We start from the raw sequence: 21,955 nt of genomic DNA, 5'->3' as shown, positions 1-21,955 counted from the left end.
GTAGTCCAGAGACTAATTGGGTGATAAGGTAAATCGAAAGATACCAGATATTCAAAAGGTCCAAGACTTCTAATGATGGACTACCGAAGAGGAATCTCACTGACTCATTTCTCCGTGTACTCTACCCATTGTTAGCACATACATTAAAGCACTTGGTGAATGGAAGGTGTACCCTACAAATACACGATCCGTTTTTTTGTGTCTCTTACCTAAATATAGCACCAGCAAACAATAAAATATAATTTATTAGATAATTTTTTGAACACTTTAGATTAAATAGTATTTAATAGTAGTTAGGGAAGGATACTGAACAAATAAATTGGAAAAATCTTTAAAGAATTTGTTCCTTAATTTATGAAAAGCAGTAAAGCAACGATAGGAGGAAAATAGTACGTGAGATATGGAGAGCAAATACATAGAGAAGAATATTAAGAAAGAAAAAGAATCGGAAGGATAAAGAAGAGGATACTCAAAGATATATTAAGAAAGAAATGATAAGATCTACATCTTGGAAACAAGTAGTCCTACGAGATATGTTTTCCTTGACATTTCTGATTGGATTAGCATCAACAGGAACGAACAGTGACCGGATTCATGAAATGTTCCGAGAGAGCCGCTCTTGCACATTTGACATTTCAAATCCGCAGAGCAATGTTGCCATTCCCATTTCACGACCAGCAACAGGGGCGTGCCCCTTAATCCGTTTCCTCCTGAGCGTCTTCCTCCTCGAAATCTTCCTCGTCGTCCACAGTGGCATCCTGGTACTGCTGGTACTCGGAGATGAGATCGTTCATGTTGGATTCTGCCTCTGTGAACTCCATTTCATCCATACCCTCCCGGTGTACCAGTGAAGGAAAGCCTTTCGCCTGAACATAGCGGTGAACTGCTCGGAGATGCGTTTGAAGATCTCCTGAATGGCAGTTGAGTTTCCGATGAAGGTGGAAGCCATCTTGAGACCACGTGGTGGGATGTCACATACAGCAGTCTTGACGTTGTTGGGGATCCATTCCACGAAGTAGGAGGTGTTCTTGTTTTGGATGTTGAGCATCTGTTCGTCAACCTCCTTCATAGACATCTTTCCACGGAACACGGCGGCAACGGTGAGGTAGCGTCCATGTCTGGGGTCGCAGGCAGCCATCATGTTCTTGGCGTCAAACATTTGTTGAGTGAGTTCTGGTACGTTGAGAGTTCTGTAACCAACAGCATTACGAGCCGTGAGAGGAGCGAATCCGGGCATGAAGAAGTGGAGACGGGGGAAGGGTACCATGTTCACAGCCAATTTCCTGAGATCAGCATTCAGTTGACCAGGGAACCGAAGACAGGTGGTAACGCCAGACATTGTGAGGGATACAAGGTGGTTGAGATCACCGTAAGTTGGGTTCTGTAGCTTGAGGGTTCTGAAGCAAATATCGTAGAGAGCTTCGTTGTCAATACAGTAGGTTTCGTCTGTGTTCTCGACTAGTTGGTGGACGGAGAGGGTTGCGTTGTAGGGCTCGACGACAGTATCTGAGACCTGTTCAAAGAGTTTTGGTATCAGTTTCTTTGTATATTCAATGAACAGGTTTAGATCAAATGAACAGAATTTAGATAAAATAAATATATAAGAATGAATACGTTTGAGTAGAATATAGAATAAGTAAATTGACTAAATTTACTTGCACACTAAAGTACAGGCATATAAAATATGCATCTAGATAAAATATGAAGAATCCAACTTGACTACATTGAATATAACGGAGTAAAAAAAAGGTTGTGTAATCTAAAATTTGTAGAGGAAACAGTAACAGAATACTAGTATTTCCCTGGCTTGTGGTAAAATGAAGAAATGTAAACATAATGCATTGCAAAAGAATTGTTAAGACTTGCATAATACCACAGGTTTTTTGTTTCAGTGACAGCTAAACTAGACGACGTTATTTGTATGTAATCAAGAATAAGAACCAACATTACAAACGTTTGCAATTAAATATGTAATTCCAGTTAAATCAGTAAACAGCCATAAGCTATTATAAATAAATTACTATAATAAATAAATTACTAAAGATCAAATCCTTTCCGACGTTTACATTTCCTTTGCCGATACTTTTAAAGGCGAATGAGGAATATAAAAGTTTTCTCAGGACTGGAGCTAACCTTGGGTGAAGGGACGACGGAGTAGGTGTTCATAATCCTGTCTGGGTATTCTTCACGAATCTTGGAGATGAGAAGCGTTCCAAGACCTGAGCCGGTGCCTCCGCCGAGGGAGTGGGCCAACTGAAATCCTTGCAGGCAATCGCAATTTTCCGCTTCCTTTCTGACGACGTCTAGGACGGAGTCCACCAGTTCAGCTCCTTCAGTGTAGTGTCCCTTTGCCCAGTTGTTACCAGCACCGCTTTGACCTTATGGGTAAAGAAGCACATTATTAATCTGATGATAATTTATGAATTTTGTTATTGAGCAAGTTCTTAAAGGTTATTATGACTCATATGCTTGGAGTTTGCACGTTTCCTCACAGGCAGATTGCGTTGGCAGCTCGGCCTGTGTTATATCCTATTATTTCATGCCATAACCAACTAATACAACCATAAAGAAGGTCCCATCTTCACGTACCAAAGACGAAGTTGTCAGGTTTGAAAAGCTGTCCGTAAGGTCCAGCTTTCACAGAGTCCATGGTTCCAGGTTCCAGGTCAACGAGAATGGCGCGGGGCACATAGTGGTGGTAACTGGATCCCTCGTTGAAATAAACGTTGATTCTTTCCAGCTGCAGTTCCTCGATGTCTCTGTTGACCCCCTGGTAGACGCCCATGGGATCGATGCCATGTTCGTCACTGATGATTTCCCAGAACTAAAACATAAAGAAGGATGTTTTTAGTGATATTCAGAAGTTAAAGCAAAACAAGTGTTCAATCATAAAAAAATGCTTATTCACTGGCCAACGCAAGGAAAAGTAAAAGCAGAAAAAATCCTCCGGGTTCGTATGACTCTACAATATATTAAATGTTTGATTACAAAGACAATCACGTCATACTGTCCTTCTATAACAGTTTCACTGAAGGCTCTAAGTTCAAAGTCAATAAAAATAAACTTGCTTTCAATAAAGTTGTGTCTATCTTTTATTAATGCCTTGCTTCATGTAGCATTACATTATGTTGTTTTGTGCTTGTTTTACTTGCGTAGATTATTCAGAGAGACATTGCATGTATGCGCATGATAAAAGAAAATACGATTAAATTACGATTAAACATCACCCAAACAAATTTAAACATATACAGTTATAAGCTGTTACAGCTGCGTAGTATCTCCTTGCGAGCATCTAACTTTCGTGATTCACGATATTGCCTTTCATAGTACCATGCCTTTAAGAAATATCTTTGCTGTGTAGAGAAAGAGAGAGAGAGAGCACAAGTACAATGATAGCTAACTGGGAAAAAGAGAAGCCATCGTTCAACGGTTCAACGTACAGTACTTCACCCTTGGCGCGGACAGGTTAGAATGTGACCTGTTCTCTTCGACATTTTCTTGCACTGTATTCTTTCACTTCAACAGCAGCCCTTTCTCTTTACAGCAACTGTCTCTCACCAAGTGATAGCATATACTTATAATCTAAGAAAAATAGTTTCCATTTGCGAGATTTACAGTATATATATATATATATGTGTGTGTGTATATAGCCAAGAAAGCTACCGTGAAAGTGTTTATTCTAAGCGAACTTAACAGCAAGACCGAGTCAATTTCTTCCTGAATTCTTTCTCAGAAAAACCCTTTGACTGAAAGACTTAAATCTTACACTTCGTGAGTATACTGTAAAAAATGTTTGTGAGTGTACAAGAAGAAGTGTGCGTTTATTCTAAGCGAACTTATCAGCAAGACTGAGTTAATTTTCTTCTGAATTCTTTCTCAGAAAAACGATTGAAAAAATCAATGAGAAAATGCTCAGTGCTGTCTGTATAACAAAACAATGGGCGCTCAAGAAGAAGAAGAAGAAGGAGGTTGAAAGAAAAAGAGAAGAAAAAGCAGAAAGTGACCTGAGAGATATGCAACATTTGGCAGTGTGGGCGGGCGCCTGACCGGGTGTCAAGGTGTCTTATTAGGTAATGTCCTTGAGGCAATGTAGTTGGGCGTGGGGGAATTGGTTGCGTAGAGCAGGTGGGCGTAGGCATGCTACTATGGGCGGTACATGGACTCGCCATAGGGGATGGAAACGTGTAGGCGAGATGCCAGGGCTGTAGGCGGTGAGCGATAGTGGGAGTACAAAAATGCTGTCCGCGGCAACTTCCCAATTCGAGTGTCGGTGTAACTTTGACTCTCTGTGAACGCACGATTGAAAAGTGTAAACGGTAAGCGACTGACTGTCCGGTAACATGCACAACACCACCACTCTGTCAGAAGCTGCATTTCCACAGAGAAATTAAATGGTGGTTCCACGAATATCACCTGACATGCAGATGAGTTGTGTCTGAAATGTCCCTCATCGAGATATACAAGGCCTGTTGTGATAACGCGGTAGGTGTTCCCAAAGGGTAGTGGAAATCAAGAAGTCAAAAGGTCAGTTTGGATATTACACACGCGTACACTAGCGTAACACACACACACACACATATATATATATATTATTTAACATATATATATGTGTGTGTGTGTGTGTGTGTGTGTGTGTGTGTGTGTGTGTGTGTGTGTGTGTGTGTGTGTGTGTGTGTGCACAACGTGTGAAACGTTGTGCATAACCGTATATGGACGCATGTACGAACTGATTGCCCAACACAACGATAAGATCCCCAGGAGAGACTGGAAGGCAAAAAACCTTGTAAGAAAATCATGTCTATATATAAAGATGCAATATTTTTTTGCCCGGAGGTGAATCATCCAAAAACAAGTTTGGAAGTTACATACTTAGAGAGAGAGAGAGAGAGAGAGAGAGAGAGAGAGAGAGAGAGAGAGAGAGAGAGAGAGAGAGACGTGCACATAGGTTGTTGTTATCCACTTACAAGATTAGAAAGAATAGAGCAACGTAATGATTACCTGCCACTGAAAAGTGAGACCAGAATCCAACTTGGAAGAAATCAACCGCAGAATCTCGTAATGTACACTTGGACGGACACACACACACACACACACACTATCAAACACACACAGAAACACATATCAAACAGATACAGAAACACATACACAAACGTGTATATATATATGTATATATATATATATATATATATATATATATATATATATATATATATATAAATAATATATATATACACTGTATATATTATGGTGTGTTATAGACCTAACCCATTTGTATATACACCCACACAAACACACATCCACACACACACACACACACACACAAGATGCTACGCGATTACTTACTTCCTTATGCGACGTCTTATCCTTTTGAAATCCCTGTCATGATATGCTTTATCTCCCAAGACCCCCAAAAAGGGATTCAGTGTCCTAAATACCATGCAAGCGTCCTTTCGCAGTCCACCCTGTGCATCCAACCACCCCTCTTTTCTCGTCCCATTGTGGTCCCCTTCACTTGCATGCAAATAGAAACCATAAAGACTGTTGCCTCCTTATTTGGGACACCTTTACGGCTATTCCAACTAGTCTCGAGATGTCCAAGAGGCGACCAGAGCAAACGACTCGTTTTGGAAAGTACCGAAGTTCATGGACATTCTACATTTTGTCACTTTTCCTCTCTCATCTCGTTCTCCTGAGATTTTCCTTTTTGGGAAAATATACTCCACCTGGTTTTACGTGGGTATATTGCCACAGACAGTAGATGTTTCAAAATTTTAGCGCATTCAGTAGTTAATCATCAAGATTAAAACAAATGTCACGCTATGTGGAATTCTTACTGAACGATAAGAGTACGTAATACAAGAGAGTAGTTGCTCAAGTGAAAAACAACACAATTAGAAAAATCTTTTTTTTTTTATGTTTAAACAACAGTAATTTTTTTGTCTTCTAAATGAATACTGAATTACGAATGGCACTGATAAATTTATATAGAATTGTTTTATTATAAATAAATTTTTTTGCCACAGATTCTTTCACAAATATTTATTGATTGTCAGTGTATAAACGGGGTTCCCTTCATTTGCGCAGTGAACTGGTTACTGTCGAAGCAAGTGGCTATGCAGTGATATAAAAGTAGGGATGAATAAACTGCAGCATTTCCTGGGAAAGGGATTACCACTTGACTTCGTTGAAATTGTGTCCTTGCTGCCACTTGTGCTGATCAAGCAACTCACGTTATCTGTTAAAGCTCTTCGCCTCGCCGGATCAGATGTTCAAGATTATAGAAAAGACATAGCACAGCAAAACATCAACGTAACATCAAATCCCTACCAGTAGTGTGCAAATATTGGTGGCGTGCATCAAGCGAGATAATAAACACAGGTAAATGTCTAGTTTTCAGGAGCTTCCCTTGAAAACTTTGTTGTAGGTCCGTTCTTGCTTTTCAAACCTTTAGATCAGAGCAAGAAAACAACCGTATGGTGTATATAAAAAGGATCAGCTATGGTGTGAGAAGAAAGTGCCCAGAGAGAAAAATGAAGAAGGCAAACAGTGACCGGGCCTTTGGGGAAGGGCAGGTGACACTGTTTGGCTCGAGTGGACCTAATAAGGACTGGGAGAGAGAGAGAGAGAGAGAGAGAGAGAGAGAGAGAGAGAGAGAGAGAGAGAGAAGGTGCACCTTGGCTGATCTTGTTCAAGAACGTCCAACTGAATGCCCGTCTCCCTCCCTGCCTTTTGCTCCAAGGATCGCGAACCTGCCACAGGCTCCTGGCCTTGCCCTAACCCGTCCCCGACTCCAACCCCTCTCTATTAGTCATATGGTACCGCCATTAACTCCTCCTCCTTATTTTCTCTCGCATCCTTATAAACAAACTCGTCGACCTTTCATGAGGTTACCAGAGTACTCTTTCAGTTTGCGTGACTTTCAGCGAACGATTTTAGTGGCAGGTGAGAGCAGTTTCTCCCCTACAACGGAGAACATTCCGAACAGGTGGTCTTGTGTCCCAGTGATCTCCGATAACCAGATGCAACGACTACAACACTTTCTCCAACTTTTGCTTATCCTTTGGTTATCCAACCTTTATGTCCTCTGTAACGAGCCCTCACGCTAATGTATTCATATATATATATATATATATATATATATATATATAACGTATATGTATATCATATATATATATATATATATATATATATATATATATATATATATATATATATATATATATATATATATATATATATATATACATAGGCCTATATTCTGGTATATACGCGTAAAGCTACTATTATCCATTAACTGACGCAGACATCAACTACCAACTGAAATCCAACATTTGTGACACAGCCCTGCGTAATGAAAAGAATAACAATAACACACCAGCTTCACAAGCAAGCGAGTACTGAAGAAAGGAAAGTAAGGTTTCCTAGATGTGACTGCTTAGCGCACCTATGAAAAAATGCGATTCATGGAGCAAAATTGTGCTTCAGGAACGAGCTAAACTTAGATTCCAGGATGAATCGATATCCAGAGCATTTGCAGGCTACCGACCATCAAGTTTCTGAAGACATCGCAACATGCGAATGCCTCCGCAGCATGTTTCATTACCAGGTTGCACGCCTGCGGACTGGCTTATTTAATGCGGGGAATCGTGTGACAAGTCAATAATCCAGGCAACCTCCGAGGCAGAGCGGACAGCTTGCAATACTACTACTACTAGCAATACTACTTGTAGCAGTCATAATAATAATGTACGCCCTCAATACGAAGGATTTAACTTTAACTAATGCTTGTATGGAATGCATAAGCAAAGTAAAAAAAAAATAACCCTCCGAGCCAAAGAACCTAGATCCTCCATACACCTTCCATTTAAAGAGAGAGAGAGAGAGAGAGAGAGAGAGAGAGAGAGAGAGAGAGAGAGAGAGAGAGAGAGAGAATGACCTGGTGGATATGGAAAGTCAAGTCACTTCTTTAGGTTCCAACAGTATTCGTGACTCAGCATCCAGTGACATCGGCTTCCATTCACATAAGCACAAATAAGAGTGTGAAAAATATCCCTTCAAACTCTCTCTCTCTCTCTCTCTCTCTCTCTCTCTCTCTCTCTCTCTCTCTCTCTCTCTATCTCTATATATATATATATATATATATATATATATATATATATATATATATATATATATATATATATATATATAAACGTAGAAGATTTACCCTAAGTGTGAATATTAATGTTTTCTTGTATGCAAATGTATACATTTTCATATTAATATGCAATCTGAGTTCTGTTCTAATGTTGGAACTTGATTTGTTAAATGAGGTATATTGAAAGGAATGAAAGTAAAAGTGTATACATGATTATGCATTGTAATTGGCATGTTTAACTGTCTGTGTGAAAGAACGGTTCTGAATGAGATAGACTAGTTATTAGTTCAGTGGATATGAATGTCTTTTGTTTAATTTCCAGTAACTAATACACACACACACATATATATATATATATATATATATATATATATATATATATATATATATATATATACATATATATACATACAGTATATATATATATATATATATATATATATATATATATATATATATATATATATACATTCTTTCACCACACGGGATTTACTGCCGAAATGATATAGTCTCAGAAAGAGAGGACCCAATTGATACAATCAATCAATCTGGGGTAATACCACATGAATACCTTGTATGGTAGGCGTTATGTTGGTATTCCACCGAGTCTGAATTGAGTATCTTGGACTGTACCCAACAGGAATGAGTGCAGGCTTTCTCTATGAAAAGCCATTGCCACGAACACAAGTAGCAATGGGAAGACTGCACTGACCGAAGCACACCAGAGATCCTCACACAGCCATGCCAGTAAAAGAGGAAGTCAACTGGCTTATTATGAAAGTTACCAAAGCACAAAATACTGTAGGTCACAAGTGATTATTTATGTAAAAAACTTGTATGATAAAAGAAAGGGAAAAAAATGTATTGCATAATTATTTAAATGAAGGAAAAGGTAGCCCCGTTACAAAGCTGACATGATTTAATAATAATAAAAAACCGGGTTACAAACCGGCGACCCGCCCTAGTACGAATAGGGCTTTAAAGGCGTACGAGATAGCTCGATATATACCAATGGCGACAGGAAGGCGGTTGCACAACAAAGATCCAACACCAAAGATGGCTTGGAAGAGTTCGTCAGACACCTGTCTTACTCAAGTGGGTGGAACAACCCTGAACGGTAGACAACATTTAATTGTAAAAACAAAATAAACGTGATTAAAGGTTCCAGTAAAGATGTAAAAGGATACATAAAATATGCAAATAAGTTTGAGAGAGAGAGAGAGAGAGAGAGAGAGAGAGAGCATGTAAATTGAAGACTACCCGCACTTCACTCTTACGGGACCTGGATCGGCGCCTTTCCAATGTTCTAAAGAAAACGAAGAAAACTGCTGTGACCCAGCATTGCCTGTTCCGTATTTTTCAAACATTTTTTTTCTACGGTTGTTTCAAGCAAGCAATTGTTTAATTTCATATTTACACACCTTGAATTATATTAATGTTTTACGACTGTGGATATATATATATTATATATATATATATATTATATATATATATATATATATATATATATATATATATATATATATATATATATATATATATAATGTACATATATGTGTGTACAGTAGTTGTGGTATAAGAGAAATAGAAGGGTGAGAAATCTCGAGATACATAGAGGAAGAGAAGTGGTAAGAAAATTAACGTAGGTTAAAAGATGGATCAGAATGTTTTAAGATGGTTTGGTCAAGTGGAGAGAGTGGAGGCCAATTTTTTCGTCAAAATTGTAAGCGTAAGTGTTAGGAGAGAACAGAAGAAGACGTGGAGGACGGTGTACAGACGGCGTGAAGCAGTTTTTGGAAAAGGACGCCTGCCTACCCAGAAAGCACAAAGACAGATGTGAATAGTGCATTGTGTTTAGGCGGTTCCAAGGACCTGCTGATGAGCCACATTTCCACCAAGATTTGTGCACTGTTTTATTCTGGAGAGACCACCTGTTTGGGAAACGCCTTCGTGTTGGAAAAATATGTATTATTAAATCTATGTATTGTATATATGATTGTGTCACTCATTAAAAAAGAGACACTGATGTCTGGAAAATTCCTCTCACAAGTTTAAGATCTACACAACAAGTAAGACCGAATTTACATACGCCCTATTTACGAGTGACAAACCCGTTTGTGGGAGGTGGGGAGGTGGAAAGACCTTATGGATAGGAAAGGGGTCATGGGAGATACGAGGTAGGGGCAGGAGGAGGAAGAAGAACACACACACACACACACACACACACACACAGAAAGAGAGAGAGAGAAACCTTTAGGTTGGGTGACCATCTGTGCTGACTATATCTTCTCCTAAGGCTTTGGAGGTAGTCAGTTGTGCCCGTTTGAACATTAAAAAGAGAAGGTAAAATAAGTATGAATTTGCTTTTGTTTTTCTAAGCTTTAGTCATATTACAGGATAATAAAAGCCTTTTTTCATTCGGAAGCTGATGTTTGAATCCCCTCTCGACTGGTCATCGCGTTCGTCAGGACGGCTCACCTTTGTTTCCAGACCCACACGTTCTACTTTCTTCTCTCTTTAGCTAAGAAGAACTAGTTTTGTTACGTTCGCTACCACTGCTACTCCTCCTACCACCGCAACTTTTACTGATGCTGGTTACGCAAATGAAAACGAAAATGAAAACGCTTCCTTTGGTCACTGGAATGACGAGAAGAAACAACAGGGGAAGGCAGATATACAGTTCATTCCATCAAGAACTTTCTTTGCCCACGCAAAAATTAAAAATGACGGAGGTCGTGGAGTACAGGGATAGGGGACCATCTCCTAACTGGTTCCATCATTCTTTTATATATCATGTACATAATGTCATGATCACTTCCAAATTCAGACATTCAGACCTATATCTGATGGTGAAGATATATATATATATATATATATATATATATATATATATATATATATATATATATATATACAAAGAAAATTCTCGAACTAAATGCCAAGATAAAATTGTGCACAGAGATAGCCTCCCTTTGAAGTATAGCAGGCCACTGCGCTATAATTGCAAGACCAGTAATGCAGCTGCAATTTCCTTCACATATCTGAAATCAAAATCCAGGAATACAGCCGGGATCTGAAATTCACTTGCTTGACTTATGTCTACCTCTGGTTAGGCAAGAAAGTCTGCAACCCATGATTAACTTAATGAAGCTCAGCCCAGAATTTGCTTCTGGTCATTCCTGGGTCGAATTTAAGAGTCAATTTCTTTTTCTTCTTCTTCTTCTTCTTCTTCTTCTTCTTCTTCTTCTTTTTGTTATGGGTGCAGATGGATTTGGTGCATTTGTTCTGTTACTTATTTTTTGCTCAGAAATTCGTGGCCTTCATTGACTAAATGAACTGAACTTATAAAATACCAATGATAAACAACAGAAAGTCCAGCTGTACGAGTGGCAGATTTTCCACAAAGGTTATTTTGAGGCGTTTACTTCTCTTTCATTCTCAAACTGAGTTACTGCTCACATAAAGGAAAACGAAAACAAAAAGAGTCCTGCATAAGGAAAGAGCAAAGCAAGTGCTGAAAGCTATTGACCTTTTCTCCGTTGGGTTTATCTTATTGCACACCAATTAAGAGCATCCAAGTTTACTGCCTTGTTTTAAGAAAGGAAATTAAGATGTCTTACCTTTGATAAAAACGAAAGGAAAACAACACTAAAATCTCAGACCGTCCAATTGCCCCAGGGGTCCATTTAAAACGCCTTTTACACCCGACTCTACCAACGCCTTCATAAAATCGAAAGGTTACAAGTAGTAAAACCGACCATATTTGGAGATTTAAAAGGCCACGCGTGGTGCTTATAAAGTATCAGTACTTTAAAGTACTAGTTTTTTCTTACCAGCTTATTACTATATCATTACTTTCATTTATGTCGTCGACCTTGACCTTCATACTTGCGGCAGTTCCTCGTTAGACGAGTCGGTAGAGTTCTCGGCTAGCACTCTGCTAGGCCCGAGTTCGAGTCTCCGACTGGCCAATGAAGAATTAGAGGAATTTATTTCTGGTGATAGAAATTCATTTCTCGGTATAACGTGGTTCGGATTCCACAATAAGCTGTAGGTCCCGTTGCTATGTAACCAATTGGTTCTTAGCCACGTAAGGTAAGTCTAATCCTTCGGGTCAGCCCTAGGAGAGCTGTTAATCAGCTCAGTGGTCTGGTTAAACTAAGGCATACTTCATACTTGCGGCAAGACTGCTGTGGATGTACTCGGATACTCTAACTCAATTTTTGTGTTGGATCTATCTGTCTGTCTGTCTGTCTTTTCCCTTCCTGTTAAATTAAGGTTTGTTACTAGGTGGGCTCTGTGTCTTGTTATCGTGCCATCCGCTGTGGCCATCAGCAATCCTCACTGCCAGAAGTTACAAAACGCCAGAATCACAGTCACCGAGATGGTTGTGATCATCTACCGTCTAAGAAACAAGAACAAGCAGATCTTCAACAAACACCGAGTCTTTTGTCTTCAGTGCAGATAAATCCAGCCCGCAAAAGAACGTTATGCTTTCCCAAAAAACGCAAATAGACTACTTAGATTTGGAGCACGTTTGTGCAGTAGGAGTTACGTGCTACGCTAGAAATATGAAAACAGTGACATGAACAGTCTTCAAGTCCTAATTACAGAAATAATGAACACGCAAGCTTCGTTGCTATACTGCAAAACAAATGGGAATCATTTATATTTAATAATATTCAACTACCATGCCATCCTATCCGAGGTGAACGACAAATCAATTCCTTTCTAATTTATGCAAATGACATCAGTAGCAATCCAATTAGGTCCCAATCAAGCACTTGCGCACTTAGATGCCACGACATTTAAGCCAACGCTTATTATAACTATGACGACAGTTGATTAGAATTATCTAAAACACTAAGCTGAAAATAAGGACATTCAAAGGACCTTTAAACGGTTGCTTAATAAACTCATGACGCCATTTGATTAGAATTAGCACGTATAAAACACCCAGTAGGACACAAGGGCATTAAATGTCTCACCAAAAAAGTAGGAATCGGCCCTTGTGACTCTCAAACGAACGTGGAAGCTTTGACTGACTGCAGTACAGCAGGCAGTGAGTCTGAAGGGGTGGGTTAAATGATTGTAATAGAGCCCAGCTGGGGGAGGAGGAGGAGGAGGAGGAGGAGGAGGAGGAGGAGGAGGAGGAGGAGGAAGAGGAGGAGGAGGAAGAGGAAGATGAAGAGGAGGATGAAGAGGAGGAGGAGGGAGCGGAGAGAGAGAGAGAGATTGCACAAGTTTGCATGCTCCTCAGAACAAGTGAAGTATTTAAACGTTCTGTTTAAGAAAATAAGAGCGAGAGTGCTAGTCTGTTGCTCGCAGGGACATAACTGTGAAGTATTCTAAGAGTTTAAATGCACAAGTAAACAAAAGTTGAATAAAAGATCCAGAGACAAAGTCGTTTAAAGATCTGCAGATTAGTCTAGCCCCAAAGACCTGTTGCAGTTCAGGGCTAACGGAGGGGAAGGAATGGCGACGACAGTCTTCCCCTGCAGAAAAAAGGAAAGGGAGAGAGAGAGAAAGAGCGAGCGAATGCGGCATTTTACAATGAAATAATGGCCATGAGCTGATATGAATATTTAAGAAATGACGCCACAAAATAATTATTCATTATTCTTATCTTTTCATGTTTTTGGTGAGGTCAGAAAGGTAGGGAGAGGAGAGGAGAGAATGATGACAGTAGCAAAGATGAAACGGAGGAAAGTACACGATGCGAAAGAAAGATAATAAACAGGGCCAGCAATGCATATGGCGAATGGAAATGTTAACGAAAAGAAGAAACAAGTTCATCCCTGCGAGAATGTAACAGCAGCAGCAAGAAAAGGAACGGAGGAAAAGGCTATAACCCGCGAAAACAGATAATAACAGGGTCAGTCATGTAAGTAATGAAAGGAGGTGCATTACTTGAGCGGGTAAGTGGGCCCATGGAGGAATTTATAGCAACATGCGAAGGAAGGCAGCAGGGAAGCAGGTTAGGAGGCGTTATTATGCACTACAAAGTAGTGGGTGGCGACCGAGGGGGGAGAATCACCAGCATTGCAATGTCCAATTAAAATGGACTCGTTCCCCCACGACCCGTCCATAAACACGGTGCCTGAATAGACCTCGTGACAGTGAAAGCTTAGAATGCTTAGGTGTCATCAGGTATGCCTCCAGGTAAACAAAGGTTATCAAGGAAATAATGGAAAGTTATCATTCGTGAGGATTCTCTGTTGCACGATTTTGTTTAACTCGAGGTAAAAAGGCACTCTTCGCAACAACCGCAACAACCTGGACAGTGCCAAGAACTTCCTTCTGTTCACAAAGATGGTGTCCATGTCCTTGGTAGTTGTTGCGGCGCCAGAAAGTTTTAATCAATCAAACTGGGAATACTGGAATTGGAGATTTAACCAACTGCACCAGGGCAGCTGGCGCAGTCTCCTTCCCTGGCCGTAAATCGTGTTTATAGGCGTCACGCCCCTGGGCCGTTCGGCTGCCTTGAAGCTTTGCTTCCGTGACAGGTTAGCTACGAACATAGACGCATAAATCAATACAGTCCCACTCAAGTTTCCCAGAAACCCTACATCACGAAAAAATAATAATAAAAAAGTAAGTGTGAACGAGTCACGCAAGTTTATAAAAGGACGGTGTTTAAGCACAAAGAAAAGGTAAGGGAGGGGGCGGGGGAAGGCTGGGGGCCTCATGAAGGATTATGAAATGAGTGACTGAAGAATGGAGGGTACGAGAGGTGTCAGGGTTGGAATATAATCAAATAGAAAGCTATAAAATAACTTTGACAATACCGATGAAGGTATATATGAATTAAGATAAAATTTGAATAGCAAATCGTAAATTTATATTGCCGTTAAGAGTAATTTTATCATATTTCCTTACAACAGAGCATTTGCAGAAATATGCATAAATCACCCCTGAAGAATGCAAAGTCGTGTACAGGGATGCTTGTAAGTCATGGCCAATTTATTAAATATGAATAACTGTTCAATAAATGACCGCTTTGAATCTACCTCCTGCAGAGGGCGATTGATCAAACAAAGGACGTTTACGGTTTGGTCACACGTTACACCTTTCTCTCGTCTTCAAAAGGGAAAAATTATGTTCATTCCTTGTAAAATTATATTTTCTGAACTTACATGAATGCAAACAAGGAAAACAAAGAAGAATCGATGGAATGAATGGTCCGCCGGTGACCTTGAAATGTCTTCACTGCAGTGCTAGACTGAAGGCGATTTGGGATTGGGTGTGATGCTGACTACCACTCATGCCGCAATGGGCGTCACACTCACGCTTTCCTTTGATGGATTTAAGACATTTGTGTATTTTCAACAAAGGAACGTGGATGGAAAATTACTAAACCCATGCCTTCGTTTATTTTTTTAACAAGGTGAAAACTATGGTTATGCTAAATCATTTTCAACTTGAATTCGGTCTAATATCTTAGAGCAATCCGGAATAGCAAGCGAGAGCACATTCTAATTACCCATAATAAAGCATAACAAAAAGGGAAAGAACAAAAGCTTTCACATTCTTTATAATATGTTACTCTGATATTCACGTCGCCCCATATAAGCTCTCCTTCCAGTTTACTCTACGGCCGATTTTTAATGCGCCCGTCACTCCACCCAGTGTCAGGCTACTCCACCCATATTAATCATTTCTGCTTTTCCTTCCCGCGGACGGTTTCGGGTTTCTTCCTGCTTGGGGGGTTTCTCCTTCGTTTGTCTCTGCGAGGCACGCTCTCTCTCTCTCTCTCTCTCTCTCTCTCTCTCTCTCTCTCTCTCTCTCCATGTGGGTGGTGTTGCCTTTTATTGTGCCCGTTGTCATTAAGTCGTCCTCTTTTTTCGTAAATTTACCGTGGAAATGAAAACAATACAGACTGAGACAAAAACAGTTTTATCGACGAAAATATATGAAAATACAACCCAACCCACCTGCCCTCTTATAGAGATCAACATGAAAACAAAATATATCTTGGATAGAGCAATGAGGTGCTTCAGCCCCCTTTGTATAGAAACAGGCACGCTATTTGATACTATAAAGTTTTAGTGTAGCATAATCTCCTGATCCAGCTGTCGTAAAAATAAACTGCCGACGCGGAAATCAATCTCATTAGTTCGTCATGAAAAGTTCTCTGGAAAAATCGAAGTAATTGCAAGAATCCTAGGGAGCAGTTAACGCAACGACTTTCACTCTTTTTGTGCATAAGTTATTAACTTTTATTGCATTGTTAAGGAATGGATTCGATAAAAATGAGACAAATAATTTCACCCGTAATAAGACTCATTGCATCTGCTAATAATAGTAACCTACTGGAGGCCTGACGTTTGCTCCTCACAAAATCGCAGCAGCTGCAAAAGGTAGGTCCTAACTTAGGTTTATATAAGAATCAATAAGCTTTCTGTTAAAGCCACGAGCCGTGAGCAGGGAATGTACAAGAACGAGGTCAATACAGTTTTTACAACTTCTCCATAAAATGAATCTGGGAGAGGGTAATCTCATGGAGAGTCGGGGAAAGGAAAAGAAGACGAGAGTGAAAGAAAAAAGAGATGAGAAGAGACAAGAGAAAAATGGAGGCAAAAGAGAATGTGAATTACATAATTATGTGACGTCGGGCCAGACAAGGACGGAAGAGGCCAATCTAATAGTTGGCAGTAAGTCTCCATTTTCATGAAAAATCTGCTCTGAAAGCCTGCAACATAAGTGTTCAGTTGTTGTTGTTGTTGGTACTGTCAGAAGACTCTACAGAACAACTCATGTTGACAGATGACATCATAACCTTGTGAGCTACAAACTTTTCAGATTGTAAACTGCAATTTACAGAACGAAACCGCGGTAAAGGCATAATGCATCATCAAATAGAAAACAAAATGTTTGATCAGTCTTGAAATCTATAACGAGAGGCAACACTAACGGTCGAATATTTAATACGTTAGGCTGACTTTTTTTATCAGAGTCATGACACGAAGCACGAACAGAGATAAAGCGATCTCATTAAAGGCATTCGTATCGGTTCAAAACTCACCACGATGGCCAACCTTAATAACACGTTAAAAAGAAGTGCTTCGACCTGGATATAGAAGGTATTATATATATATAATTTATATATATGTTAAATGGGTATCAAACCGGTGTGTATCCACCTATTCGGGTCTTGCAAACCCATAATGGGTCTACTTTTCGGATCCAACTAACTTGCTCTAAGTTTTTCGAGTTCGCCAGTATTTTTATTGCGTAAACAGTCATAAAACAGGTGGTTCCGAAGATAAAAAATCAAACTGCCTCCACCCCTCTTTTCTTAGCATGAGTTTACCCTGGACTTGGACAAAGGTGGATAGGCATAGCCTACCTGTTAAATGTCTATGTGAGAATTTTTATATTCCTAGGCCTACGTATGTGTGCTGGCTGAATTTTCAGTTATTCTGGAAACGAAATTAAATCACAAGTAAAGGTGATTAATTTCGTTTCCAGAGTGGCTGTGAGAATACAGCCAACAAATATACGTATGCCTAGGAGCATCCATACAAATATTTTTTATTCTTAGCGTGACCAAATTCTTACCTAGACATTTAACTTTTACGTAGCTTATATAATATCCTCCATTTCCTTGTTACATAGCTAAAATGGTAAGAATTCAGAACGAGGATAAATTAGAGAAACAATTGCAAAATCAAATCAAATGAATTTGAGCATTCTGTCCAAACATACAAAATACAGTGCACATCACGCACACTGAGTGGCACCGGAACTCAGCAATGCCAGTCACTGAAAAATTAAGGACCCGTGCACTGGACATGAGTTTATTAAGCTCATGCACCCGCTAGGACCCACGTAAGCTCCCTGGCAAGCACCCTTGCCCTTCCCTTCTTTGAATCAACAATACAGACGACTGCAATTGTAACGGGCGAGGGATGATACACGATGACCTCTATTATCTATATAAGGGTTTCTGTATTTTTTTTTAAATAAGTAGTTTATACTTTTATTTTTTGTGTAATAATGTCCAGATAAATGAGCACTGCAGTTAAACAATGAAAACGTCAAGTTTTCTTCCCTATACTCACCCAAAAATGAGTATCTTAAATAAAATTGTAAACTCCACAGAAGCCTGGTGGGTTTCGAGTTAATTGAAAAGCAATTTAATCATACGTAAAATTATCTATTATTGTGTATGATATATTTGTAAAATTATCTATTATATCATATATACATACATATATATATATATATATATATATATATTATATTATATATTAAATATTCATACATACAAGCACGCACACACACACACACACACACTATATATATATATATATATATATATATATATATATATATATATATATATATATATATATATATATATTAAATTTCCACCATAAGTCTTTTCCTCCCCCCAAAGGGGGTGGATCCAATTATGTTAGCCTGTCTGCTCTAAGAGGACTTTTGTTTGTGTGTGAGAGAGAGAGAGAGAGAGAGAGAGAGAGAGAGAGAGAGAGAGAGAGAGAGAGAGAGAGAGAGAGAGTACGCGTGTCAAGTGAAAGCATTCCTTCCTGATACGCACATGACAAGTCAGTAATGAATGCATTAGAACTTGGGAAACAGATGTATATTTGTAACACGCAAACCATCGAATCTACCAGCAATATCCACAAAGTGAATACATAAGTACAACTTGCGACACGAGACACTGGGCTTGTCTACTCGGTCTCATACACGGGACTAACCTCATCGATCGCGAATTGGAGTCGTTGACACTTATTTGGACGCGTTTGTGCTGAATAGGGTCGAAGTTTGTTTGTTTAATCATTCAAACATTCTTTAAGGATGCGCTAAATAGTACTTAATTATCTAGATTATTGTTTAATGCACTGTCTTTACTAAGATTTTTTTTTATATTTGTCCCAGGAGCAGATAAAAGGAAGTTTTTTAAAATATCATCTTTGCACAAGCCTATCCATCCCTGAAATAACTGTCAGAAACATTGTCACTTGATGACATGAATAATATTAAGTATTTTTACCACAAATAATAATTGATTTCATCTGAGCATTTCACAAAGATCCGTATATCGAAGACTAAAAGCTGCAGTCACTTACTACTGTAGAAGGGCAGTACATTTAATTTACTTATGTTAAAAATACTGTCCCTATATTGTTACATCCGATATCTATGACTTTTTAAAGATAAAAATGGTGTTGTTTCTTACATATGTCTCATCTAATATATACTCTTCCAGTGCAGTTCTTTTTAATCAAGTAATAACGGTATTAGTAGTACGTACAAACAAGAAAAATATCAGTTTCACAAAGGGAGAAGACAAGATTCCAACACCGTCGCCGAAGGAGACACACTTGCAAGAAGGCCATCGGGTATTGACGCCCATTGTCTCCCTCCCACTCATCGTCAAGCTTACATCCCATGACATCTATTTCCAATATTCGTAATGACTTCACTAGATATGTAATGCGCAAGCAACACGAATTCCCTACAAAAAAAACGTCCCCGACTCCATAACAATTGAATACCTTCACTTCACTGGGGAAGAAAGTGCAGGCTCTCCCACACACACACACATATATATGTATATGTGTGTGTTATGTATACAGAGGCCGAAGTGCGAAATGCCCTGAAACATTCATGTGACTACTAGCATCCCACATAACCGCAATGTAACCGCATTTAGGGATAGTTTAACCGTAAAGGCCAGACCACCAGCTTACCGCGAGACCAAACATAAACACGCCAGAAGCCTTAAATCCAGGCATTTCCACACACCCTGCATGCATAATACACCTAAAGATTAAGCGAAGAATTGAAGCGACACGCAAGCGTGCCACGGACTGTACAGCAAACAAATGCGTAATTAAGAAGTAAGGGCGTGTCATTTGTCTACCACTAATAATATGTAACTCAACTGTAAATCATCTCGTTGCAATATAATCATAAATCACCTCGTTGCAATATAATCATGACTACAGCTACTAACGAAAATAATCTTAATCAAATCTACTTAAGATATGACAACTATTAGCGTGGACTGACGTTGCTGCCCCACTGTTATGGTAACAGCATTAATAATAACATAAATAATTTCGTACAAGCATAAATATAATAATAGGATGAACTTAACTGATTTAAAAAAAAGTCCTTTATAACCTTTAAAACCCTAAAATTATAATGTAGGCATTATATATTTGTAAAAAAAATCCAGCTCTTTATGAAAATATATGATTTCTGCTATGGAATTTGCAGTGAGGGGAAACAAAAACTGAATACTGCTCCAAAGGGACTCAGTTATTATGTGACGACAGTAATCATTGCCAAATTATCAATATGGTACTGGATATTTTTCTCTTGGCGTGAAACGATATACAAGCTATCCGCCATAATGTTATCATCACGACGGATGAATATTCAGTATTGCGATCTAAATTATTTAATCTCTTATTCTGCACCACACGCACCAAAAAGCTCACCCGAAATTAATTTCTCCGGCGACAAGTACACATTTCATCACTAATCAACGAATATTTCTTTCCTAAAGCATAACAACATGTTCACTTGAGCATATCAATGCACTTTACCCCGATACGTAAATCTTCAGTACTGTACAAAGGAATCCACCTCAAAGACGCAAGAACAAAAAAAAGTAACAAATGATCTTTCTTACCTTGGAACCAATCTGGTTGCCGCACTGGCCAGTCTGTAGGTGAAGAATTTCCCTCATGTTTGTAAATTAAAATATAAATATATTTCTAAAATGTCTTTCAAATGGCTCTTGGAGGACCCGACCGGCACGTCTAGCTCGGACGGTGTCAAGCGGTGGTGTGTTGACTAGCTGAGACTCACCGATACACCTCAGTGTCCTACCCACTCGCTCGCTACCTTCAAACCTTCCTTCCCCTCCACGCCTCTCGTCCCCCAGCAGACATCCCGAGTCCATTCCCCGCCTTATGGGTGACCCCCAAAGAACTACCTCCCGACGAGCAACCCACACGCATGCATTTTATTTTCACTCAGTTTCCATTAAAGGTCTCATCCACGTTTTGCTTTTTGCCCTCCGTGGAGCTGCGGTCCAGATTATTTCCTTTTTTGAATTTAAGATATGGAAGTGCCTTTTATCTCTAAATGCATTTATTCAAGTTGAAGCGCATTTATTTTTACAGGTTATGTAATTCATGGTTGAACTATGTCTTCAATGAATGAATAAAAGTGAAATGGGGGATGAGATCAATATTTTTTCGGTCATCCTTGGGTGAGAGGTGCCTGGATCTACTCTTTGAGCTGTGATTGGTCGGATGGCACCGGCCGGCAACGTTGACAACGGAGGCCACTTGTCAGAATCCCCATAAAATATCATGATTTATTATCAATGGCCATTCAGTCAATGGAAGTTCTAACTTTTATCGAAAAATGCATCCCCCTTTCAAAAGCAGCAGGGATCCTTGAATCAATTGCAGTCAGATCCATTGAATTAGGCACACTTTTGCAAGCAGATTGTTCTGTTGCCACCTGAGAACTTGACAGGCCAATCTTTCTGCAGAGGAGACTTTAATGCTGCCCGTTGCTCCACATTCGCAACCATCCTTATTTCCTTGCTCTGTTTTCTTATCATGGACTGCGACGGACGTAACAATAACGATGATAAATTTATGCTATGGACCTTCTATTGAATACGAGCAAAGACGGAGTCGGCATTAGAATTCGGAGCTTCTAGGGAGAAAAGTAGAGATTCGAATTTACACCAAGAAACAGCAAGCCGAAGGCACAGATTAAATCTGCTTATTTCACACTGTATGTTTGTTCTGAAGGACT

At 39.3% G+C, this 21,955-nt stretch overlaps 1 pseudogene; it reads right to left on the bottom strand.

Annotated features, from left to right (window-relative positions):
* Positions 1-559: 559 nt before the first annotated feature.
* LOC136833777 (tubulin beta-1 chain-like) lies at positions 560-20,995 on the bottom strand (annotated as a pseudogene).
* Between the last annotated feature and the right edge of the window lie 960 nt (positions 20,996-21,955).

This window comes from Macrobrachium rosenbergii, chromosome 52, assembly GCF_040412425.1.
Source record: "Macrobrachium rosenbergii isolate ZJJX-2024 chromosome 52, ASM4041242v1, whole genome shotgun sequence".
NCBI lineage: Eukaryota > Metazoa > Arthropoda > Malacostraca > Decapoda > Palaemonidae > Macrobrachium > Macrobrachium rosenbergii.
Note: the sequence above shows the minus strand (reverse complement) of the source record. Positions and strands in the feature narration are given on the sequence as shown.